This window comes from Ascaphus truei, chromosome 6 (assembly GCF_040206685.1).
Source record: "Ascaphus truei isolate aAscTru1 chromosome 6, aAscTru1.hap1, whole genome shotgun sequence".
Taxonomy (NCBI): Eukaryota; Metazoa; Chordata; class Amphibia; order Anura; family Ascaphidae; genus Ascaphus; species Ascaphus truei.
This window is the reverse complement of record NC_134488.1, coordinates 19,244,542-19,255,410: the sequence shown is the minus strand read 5'-3', so window position 1 is coordinate 19,255,410 and position 10,869 is coordinate 19,244,542.

The window sequence follows — 10,869 nt, the reverse complement described above, 5'->3', positions numbered from 1 at the left end:
CATGTAATTCCCAGCACCATCTTCATGTACATCCCAGCACCTTCATCAGGTAGATCCCAGCACCTTCATCAGTTCCATCCCAGCACCTTCATCATGTAATTCCCAGCACCTTCATCATGTAATTCCCAGCACCTTCATCAGGTAAATTCCAGCACCTTCATCAGGTAGATTCCCAGCACCATCTTCATGTACATCCCAGCACCTTCATCAGGTTTTCCCAGCACCTTCAGCAGGTAAATTCCCAGCACCTTCACCTTGAGAAAGGACTTGTTATAGTCCGAAACGCGTTGGTGTGTATCTTTTTTGTATCTGACCCATTAAATAAGCCTGCACTGTGGGAACGCATCCTTGCATTTTTTGGCATAGCCTTGTGGATCTAGTGCTCCGTTTTCTCCCCTCCTTGCTACATTTGCTCTCCAACAGGCGGAGGCACAGTTAACCCGTGGACACCTGGACACCTGAGGACCCACTTTTCATCGTGGACACCTTCCCATGTGAGTCTCTCCAGGATAGTTCTGGACTTTATTTATCATGATTGTTCCTTTCATATAGATGCGTACTACTCAAATATCCTTACTACCGTGCATTGTGGGATTGTAGTGTTTACATGCATCTTCTGGACATTTCATATGTATATCCTTTATTGGGTTAATCCACTTTTCTACAATCAAGACACGTGCAGTGTTTGCTGTATTCTTTAGAGCACCATACAACGTTTTCACCATCCCAGCACCATCATCAGGTTTTCCCAACACCTTCATCAGGTAGATCCCAGCACCTTCATCAGTTCCATCCCAGCACCATCATCAGGTTTTCCCAACACCTTCATCAGGTAAATTCCCAGCACCCTTCATCAGGTTTTCCCAGCACCTTCATCAGGTAAATTCCCAGCACCATCTTCATGTACATCCCAGCACCTTCATCAGGTAGATCCCAGCACCTTCATCAGTTCCATCCCAGCACCTTCATCATGTAATTCCCAGCACCTTCATCATCTAATTCCCAGCACCTTCATCAGGTAAATTCCCAGCACCTTCATCAGGTAGATTCCAGCACCATCTTCATGTACATCCCAGCACCTTCATCAGGTTTTCCCAGCACCTTCAGCAGGTAAATTCCCAGCACCTTCATCAGGTAATTCCCAGCACCTTCAGCAGGTAAATTCCCAGCACCCTCATCAGGTAAATTCCAGCACCTTCATCAGGTAAATTCCCAGCACCATCTTCATGTACATCCCAGCACCTTCATCAGGTTTTCCCAGCACCTTCATCACGGTGATCCCAGCACCTTCATCAGTTCCATCCCAGCACCTTCATCAGGTAAATTCCAGCACCATCTTCATGTACATCCCAGCACCTTCATCAGGTTTTCCAGCACCTTCATCACGGTGATCCCAGCACCTTCATCAGTTCCATCCCAGCACCTTCATCAGTTCCATCCCAGCACCTTCATCAGGTAAATTCCCTGCACCATCTTCATGTACATCCCAGCACCTTCATCAGGTTTAAACCAGCACCATCATCAGGTAGATCCATGCACCTTCAGGCACATCTCAGCACCTTCATCAGGTGTATCCCAGCACCGTTATCGGGTAAATCCCAGCACCTTCATCATGGTGATCCCAGCACCTTCATTGTGGTGATCCTAAAACCTTCATCACGTTAATCCCAGCACTTTCATCACGGTGATCTCTGAACCTTAATCGGGTGCATCCAAGCACCGTCATCAGGCAAATCTCAGCACCATCATCAGGTAAATCCCAGCACCTTCATCAGTTCCATCCCAGCAACATCATCAGGTTTTCCCAACACCTTCATCAGGTAAATTCCCAGCACCTTCATCAGTTAGATCCCAGCACCTCATCAGGTTTTCCCAACACCTTCATCAGGTGAATTCCCAGCACCATCATCAGGTAAATTCCCAGCAACTTCATCATGTAATTCCCAGCACCATCTTCATGTACATCCCAGCACCTTCATCAGGTAGATCCCAGCACCTTCATCAGTTCCATCCCAGCACCATCATCAGGTTTTCCCAACACCTTCATCAGGTAAATTCCCAGCACCTCATCAGGTTTTCCCAGCACCTTCATCAGGTAAATTCCCAGCACATCTTCATGTACATCCCAGCACCTTCATCAGGTAGATCCCAGCACCTTCATCAGTTCCATCCCAGCACCTTCATCATGTAATTCCCAGCACCTTCATCATCTAATTCCCAGCACCTTCATCAGGTAAATTCCCAGCACCTTCATCAGGTAGATTCCCAGCACCATCTTCATGTACATCCCAGCACCTTCATCAGGTTTTCCCAGCACCTTCAGCAGGTAAATTCCAGCACCTTCATCAGGTAATTCCCAGCACCTTCAGCAGGTAAATTCCCAGCACCCTCATCAGGTAAATTCCAGCACCTTCATCAGGTAAATTCCCAGCACCATCTTCATGTACATCCCAGCACCTTCATCAGGTTTTCCCAGCACCTTCATCACGGTGATCCCAGCACCTTCATCAGTTCCATCCCAGCACCTTCATCAGGTAAATTCCCAGCACCATCTTCATGTACATCCCAGCACCTTCATCAGGTTTTCCCAGCACCTTCATCACGGTGATCCCAGCACCTTCATCAGTTCCATCCCAGCACCTTCATCAGTTCCATCCCAGCACCTTCATCAGGTAAATTCCCTGCACCATCTTCATGTACATCCCAGCACCTTCATCAGGTTTAAACCAGCACCATCATCAGGTAGATCCATGCACCTTCAGGCACATCTCAGCACCTTCATCAGGTGCATCCCAGCACCGTTATCGGGTAAATCCCAGCACCTTCATCATGGTGATCCCAGCACCTTCATTGTGGTGATCCTAAACCTTCATCACGTTAATCCCAGCACTTTCATCACGGTGATCTCTGAACCTTAATCGGGTGCATCCAAGCACCGTCATCAGGCAAATCTCAGCACCATCATCAGGCAAATCTCAGCACCTTCATCAGTTCCATCCAGCACCTTCATCAGGTTTTCCCAACACCTTCATCAGGTAAATTCCCAGCACCTTCATCAGGTGAATTCCCAGCACCATCATCAGGTAAATTCCCCAGCAACTTCATCATGTAATTCCCAGCACCTTCATCAGGTAATTCCCAGCACCTTCAGCAGGTAAATTCCCAGCAACTTCATCAGGTAAATTCCCAGCACCTTCATCAGGTAAATTCCCAGCACCATCATCAGGTAAATTCCCAGCACCTTCATCAGGTAAATTCCCAGCACCATCATCAGGTAAATTCCCAGCACCTTCATCAGGTAAATTCCCAGCACCTTCATCAGGTGAATTCCCAGCACCATCTTCATGTCCATCCCAGCATCTTCATCAGGTTTTCCCAGCACCTTCATCAGTTCCATCCAGCACCTTCATCAGGTTTTCCCAACACCTTCATCAGTTCCATCCCAGCACCTTCATCAGTTCCATCCCAGCACCATTATCGGTTTTCCCAACACCTTCATCAGGTAAATCCCAGCACCTTCATCAGTTCCATCCCAGCACCTTCATCAGGTTTTCCCAACACCTTCATCAGGTAAATTCCCAGCACCTTCATCAGTTAGATCCCAGCACCTTCATCAGGTTTTCCCAACACCTTCATCAGGTGAATTCCCAGCACCTTCATCAGGTGTTCCCAGCACCTTCATCAGGTGAATTCCCAGCACCTTCATCAGGTATTCCCAGCACCTTCATCAGGCTTTCCCAGCACCTTCATCAGGTAGATCCCAGCACCTTCATCAGTTCCATCCCAGCACCTTCATCAGGTTTTCCAACACCTTCATCAGGTAAATTCCCAGCACCTTCATCAGTTAGATCCCAGCACCTTCATCAGGTTTTCCCAACACCTTCATCAGGTGAATTCCCAGCACCTTCTCAGGTGATCCCAGCACCTTCATCAGGTTTTCCCAGCACCTTCATCAGGTTTTCCCAGCACCTTAATCAGGTTTTCCCAGCACCTCATCAGGTAGATCCCAGCACCTTCATCAGTTCCATCCCAGCACCATCATTAGGTAAATTCCCAGCACCTTCATCAGTTCCATCCCAGCACCATCATCAGGTAAATTCCCAGCACCTTCATCAGGTAAATTCCCAGCACCTTCATCAGGTAAATTCCCAGCACCTTCAGCAGGTAAATTCCCAGCACCTTCATCAGGTAAATTCCCAGCACCATCATCAGGTAAATTCCCAGCACCATCTTCATGTACATCCCAGCACCTTCATCAGGTAATCCCAGCACCTTCATCACGGTGATCCCAGCACCTTCATCAGTTCCATCCCAGCACCTTCATCAGGTGATCCAGCACCTCATCAGAGGTGATCCCCAGCACCTTCATCATGGTGATCCCAGCACCTTCATCACGGTGATCCCAGCACCTTCATCAGTTCCACCCCAGCACCTTCATCAGGTGATCCCAGCACCTTCATCACGTGATCCCAGCACCTTCATCACGGTGATCCAGCACCTTCATCACGGTGATCCCAGCACCTTCATCAGTTCCATCCAGCACCTTCATCAGGTAAATTCCCAGCACTATCTTCATGTACATCCCAGCACCTTCATCAGGTTTAACCAGCACCATCATCAGGTAGATCCATGCTCCTTCAGGCACATCTCAGCACCTTCATCAGGTGTATCCCAGCACCGTTATCGGGTAAATCCAGCACCTTCATCGTGGTGATCCCAGCACCTCCATTGTGGTGATCCTAAAACCTTCATCACGTAAATCCCAGCACTTTCATCACGGTGATCCCTGAACTTTAATCGGGTGCATCCAAGCACCATCATCAGGTGAATCCCAGCACCTTGATCAGGCAAATTCCAGGACCTTCATCAGGTATTTCCGACCGTCTTCATCAGGTGTGTACCCACCACCTATATCGGGGGAATTCAAAGCACCCTGCATCAGGTGAATTCACAGCACCTTCATCAAGTATATCCCTCATAGTAATGCACCAGCGCAACATTGAATTGTATGCTATCACGTAGCAATAAATTGTGATATTTTTCTAGTTCTTGTTTTTGATGTTATAGATGTTTCTGAGGATAATGGCACAAAACACAATTGCTGAATGATGGATGTAATAAAGCTTGACATTTTGAACTTTTGTCCCTGGGACATATGATTACAAGAATCGAAAAAATACTAGATGTAACATGATTTTCTTGCAAATTAATGGGTAGTTAGATTTCATGACTCAAATACTCTTGCTTTTATTTCTGTGCCGTCTCGGGTTGATTTAAAACAGAACTTACTGATACACTGTGCCATTGCTTTGTCCATCTCCCATCAACTTGACAAACGGTTGTGAACGAGGGTATAATTTTTCTTTCATTCTGCGAGAAGAAGATAAACGTCACTTATGCAACAAAGGAAGGGGGACTTGGCTTGTGGCCACTTGCTTCTGATTTCTAATGACATTAGATGCCTGGGGTTTGTTGCCATGAACTAATCTCGTGTTTAAGAGTTTTGAAACTACCTGATGGAATCTTAAATCTTACAGAAGTAATGTAATTACGATCATTGCAACGTCCAGCAGGAACCTTTTTACTGCTTATAAATAAAACTTGTTCTGTATTCAGTTATTTATTTTCTGATGTTGTGGGGTCATTTGAGGGATCAAAGTAAATCAAGGAATCTGTTTGATTAAGAGCTGTGCAGTCTTTCTGTAACTGTTATTGGTTAAGGCAGGGGCTCTCAACTGCACCCTCAAGACCCCCTCCCCCCCCCCCCCAACAGGTCAGGTTTTCAGGATATCGCTGCTTCAGCACAGGTGACTCGGCCACTGATTGAGCTACCTGTGCTGAAGCTGTACATCCTGAAAACCTGACCAGGGTCTCAGGACTGGAGTTGAGAGCCCCATGGTTAGGGTTCACTAGTCTATCCTTCATTACTACAAGAACCATTTCATTGTGTCTTTATTGTTTTGATTCACGTTGTAACCCAGGAATGCAATATATTTCACACCAACCCATCCATACAAAAGGATTCTGTTTCAATAAATGCGTAAGAGTGCAGTCCACCCTGTCTTTTGTGTATGTTGTTAGAAAGATGTTTAGGTATATGTATAGTTGTACAGTGCCATGAGTGATGAGGACAAATTAGCTCTAAATAGTATGTAGTCAAAAACAATAATTGGGGATCACTGTCACTGACAACATATATATTGTTTCAGCTCCTTAGACACTCAGGCTGCCCAAGAATATTATAACATATAGTTAAGTAAATGTCTGACTTTGTGGCCGTCAGATCCATATACTTGACGTTACAATTCATCAAATAGGAACAAACAGGTGAGTTGTTAAAATGATACCCTGGTTACTGTGTGAAAACTCAGGCGTGAGGTTTATAGCCTCCTTCCTGTATACACTGCACTGGGAACCAGGCAATGGGGGCCGGAAGGAGGATACTGAGTGAACCCCAAACTTGACATCTGACAAAAGCAGCCAACAAAGGTATCATTTTTTTGCTCAATATATTTTGGCCCATCGTGTTCCCCACTGTTATCTTCTTGCCTCTTCTACAAGTTCAAGGTGCTTTGTCACTGTAAACTTTCATTCACTTCGAACGTTTCATGCTCTGAAGCTTACGGTTGTTAAACACTGGGAGGTAAGAAAGTTTTGTTTTAATGAAATACTAATTAGTCAGTGGTTTCCCAGTAGGTTGCAAAAAAAGGAAGCGTTGTGGTGTCTAATCTGCATGTGGACAGGAAGGGGGGGCAGTGGACAGGAAGGGGGGGCAGTGGACAGGAGGGGGGGGGCAGTGGACAGGAAGGGGGGGCAGTGGACAGGAAGGGGGGCAGTGGACAGGAAGGGGGGGCAGTGGACAGGAGGGGGGGGGGGCAGTGGACAGGAGGGGGGGGCAGTGGACAGGAGGGGGGGGCAGTGGACAGGAGGGGGGGGCAGTGGACAGTGAGGGGGGGGCAGTGGACAGGAGGGGGGGGCAGTGGACAGGAGGGGGGGGGCAGTGGACAGGAGGGGGGGGGGCAGTGGACAGGAGGGGGGGCAGTGGACAGGAGGGGGGGGGGCAGTGACAGGAGGGGGGGGGGCAGTGGACAGGAGGGGGGGGGGGCAGTGGACAGGAGGGGGGGGCAGTGGACAGGGGGGGGCAGTGGACAGGGAGGGGGGGGCAGTGGGACAGGGAGGGGGGGGGGCAGTGGACAGGAGGGGGGGGGGGCAGTGGAAGGAGGGGGGGGTGGGGGCAGTGGACAGGAAGGGGGAGACAGGAGGGTGGGGGCAGTGGACAGGAGGGGGGGGCAGTGGACAGGAGGGGGGGGGCAGTGGACAGGAGGGGGGGGCAGTGGACAGGAGGGGGGGCAGTGGACAGGAGGGGGGGCAGTGGACAGTGACACACACACACACACACACACACACACACACACACACACACACACACACACACACACACACACACACACACACACACCCCTCTCAGTTGATGCGCCCTTTCTCAGTTCCGTTGGGCGCCGGAGGTGGGGGGAGCGACACCTACCTGTACTTCCGGGCGCCGCCATCGTCTGACTCGGCGCCGCGAGGGAGGAAGGGGGTCCGCCATCTTACGCGCCGCGTGGCAGCTGCGGGAAGCGAGGTGATTTGGAGCGGGGAGAGGTGATTTGGAGCGGGGAGAGGTGATTTTGAGCGGGGAGGGGGGGAGAGGTGATTTTGAGCGGGGAGGGGGGAGAGGTGATGCCGCTGGGGAGGGGGAGAGGTGATTTGGAGCGGGGAGGGGGAGAGGTGATGCCGCTGGGGAGGGGGAGAGGTGATGCCGCTGGGGAGGGGGAGAGGTGATGCCGTGGGGAGGGGGAGAGGTGATGCCGCTGGGGAGGGGGAGAGGTGATTTCGGAGCGGGGAGGGGGAGAGGTGATGCCGCTGGGGAGGGGGAGAGGTGATGCCGCTGGGGAGGGGGAGAGGTGATGCCGCTGGGAGGGGGAGAGGTGATGCCGCTGGGGAGGGGGAGAGGTGATGCCGCTGGGGAGGGAGGGGGGGAGAGGTGATGCCGCTGGGGAGGGGAAGAGGTGATGCCGCTGGGGAGGGGAAGAGGTGATTTGGAGCGGGGAGAGGTGATTTGGAGCGTGAGAGGTGATTTGGAGCGGGGAGAGGTGATTTGGAGCGGGGAGAGGTGATTTGGAGCGGGGAGGGGGAGAGGTGATTTGGAGCGGTGAGGGGGGAGAGGTGATGCGCTGGGGAGGGGGGAGAGGTGATTTGGAGCGGGGAGGGGGAGAGGTGATGCCGCTGGGGAGGGGGGAGAGGTGATTTGGGGAGGGGGAGAGGTGATTTGGAAGGGGGGAGAGGTGATTTGGGGAGGGGGGAGAGGTGATTTGGAGCGGGAGGGGGAGAGGTGATGCCGCTGGGGAGGGGAGAGAGGTGATTTGGAGCGGGGAGAGGTGTGTGTGTGTGTGTGTGTGTGTGTGTGTGTGTGTGTGTGTGTGTGTGTGTGTGTGTGTGTGTGTGTGTGTGTGTGTGTGTGTGTTTTATTTATTTATTTTTTGGACCTATGGCCCCTGTCACTCCGCCTCAGGCCCATGAGAGGTGTGGGGGGCGGGCCAAGGGGGGGTGGTGTGAGTGTGTGAGGCAATGAGAGGTGTGCTGGTAGCTGGCGGGGGCCAAGGGACCGAATGAGATTGCCGCTAGGGACACCGACCATCCAGGCAGGCAAACATACAGTGCTTGTCACTAATATAGTATAAGATTGTTCAGGTTTTAAAGCTGTCTCTGTGTTGCTATAGTATAGCTATATTGATCACCAGGGCATTGTTAGAACCACTTACTTGCCACCTAATTGAACTACAGACAGCTTAAAGAACACATAGAACAGTTCTTACTAGCCCTATGATGCACAGCAGAAAAGCACGTTGTTTTTGCAGAATTGATCAGATTATGAAGTAACAGCTTTATGTGAGTCATCTTTTATTTCCTATTACTCTTTTGAGTGGCAAACAGGGGAAATGGGCAGTGTTTTCCGGATGCTAAAGACAACAGTGTCCTTAAAGATCACTGCACACAAAGTATACCTCTAAATTCTCTTAATCTAATCATAATCAGACCTTTGGCCATGCCCATCTCGCCGCAGCCATATCGCTGCCGGCGTTTGGCCACGGAGGGTTCTTTCGCCGCAGCCGCATCCCTGCTGGACGCTCAGTCGCCGGCCGTTTCACCAAAAAGGTAAGTTAACTAAGGGTTTTTAGCGCTTAGGGTAGGGGGTTAAGTATAGGGGTTTTATGTAAAGGGTTAAGGTTTTTAGGGGTAGGAAATTAGGATAAGGGGTTTATTATTATTTATTATTGAGGCCTGGCATCCTGTAAACATCATGATAACAAATACTAAGGGCCTCATGCAGAGAACAGCGCTATTTGCAATCTCGCCATTTTTAGAGAAAATCGTGCTAAAAACAGCTGAAAATGGCGAGGTAGGGAAAACGCGCCATTTTTATTTTTTTCTATTTCGCCGCGCGGCTGGCAGAGAAACTACATCTCGCCAGTCTGAAAAATAGCCGAATTCAGAAAGGCGCGCTCGCCATCTAGCGGCTGTTTTTGGCGCGATTTTCGTCAATTTTCTCCGCCAACTAAGTTGGCAAGAAACAGGAGGTCGCCGGCTATAGGGAAAAAAAAAAATGCGCTATTTTTTTTTTTTCCCCTTTCAGCCTGCGCGAATCTCCTCCTTTACAATTCTCCACATGCAGTAATGCTAAAAATAGCGGATTTCGCCCATTTCTGCATATGGAGAATAAAACTCTCCATTAAAGCTACTTTTTCTTAAACTCTCCATTTTATTCTAACGCTGCTCTCTGCATAGGCCTTAAGAATCATACAACCCATACAGTCTTTATTGGGAGATAATTAGGGTCTCATACTCTAGACCAGTGTTTCCCAACTCCAGTCCCTCAGGGAACCCCAACAGGTCAGGTCTTAATTATTTCCCTGCTCCAGCACAAGTGGGTCAGTCACAATTAGAAAAATAAATAAGTGCGCACTAAAATATATACTTAATACAAAGTGATTCAATTGTGATGTCAATTTAAATAAAAAAAAACACACCCACCATGTGGAAAAGGTAAATAAATATATACCAATGTAGATGAGCGTCTGCTGCTGTGTAAAGGGTAGCCCAAGACCCTGGAATCTAGTAACAAAAAAACAACAAAGCGCACAACACTCATCGTGAAAAATGTAATAAACTATGGGCCTTCATGCAGAGAGCAGCGAATTTAAAAATTGGAGAGTTTAATAAAAAGTAGCTTTTGGGAGAGTTTTATTCTCCATATGCAGAAATGTGCGAATTCTGCAATGTTTGGCATTAATGCGTGTGGCGAGCTTAGCAATCTGGAGAGATGCGCGCTGCAGAAATGTGTTAAAAAAAAAATTGCGCATTTTTTTTCCCCTTTCCTATAGGCGGCGAGCTCCATGTAATTGCCAACTTTTCTTGGCGAGGCAAATAGTAGCAAATCGCGCCATTTTCTTGGCGCGAACAGCCGCTAGATGCCGTTCGCGTCTCTCTGCATTAGGATATTTTTAAAACTGGCGAGATGTAGGTTCTCGCCAGCCGCGCGGCGAGATTTTGAAAACGAAAAAAAAAATGGCGCGTTTTCCGTTACTCGCCATTTTCGGCAGTTTTCTGCGCGACTTTCCCCAAAAAATGGCGAGTTTTGAAATCGCGCTGCTCTCTGCATGAGGCCCTATGTTTATATATAAAAGGTGTTTCAAGGTTATGCGTACATCAAGGTAGATTAATCAAGCATAGAGCCACAGAGTGGCAGTTACCAGCGTCTGCAACCAGGAACCACCAGAGCTTCACTCTCCTTTCCACCTGCAGGTAGGTGAAATGCCAGATAATTGATGA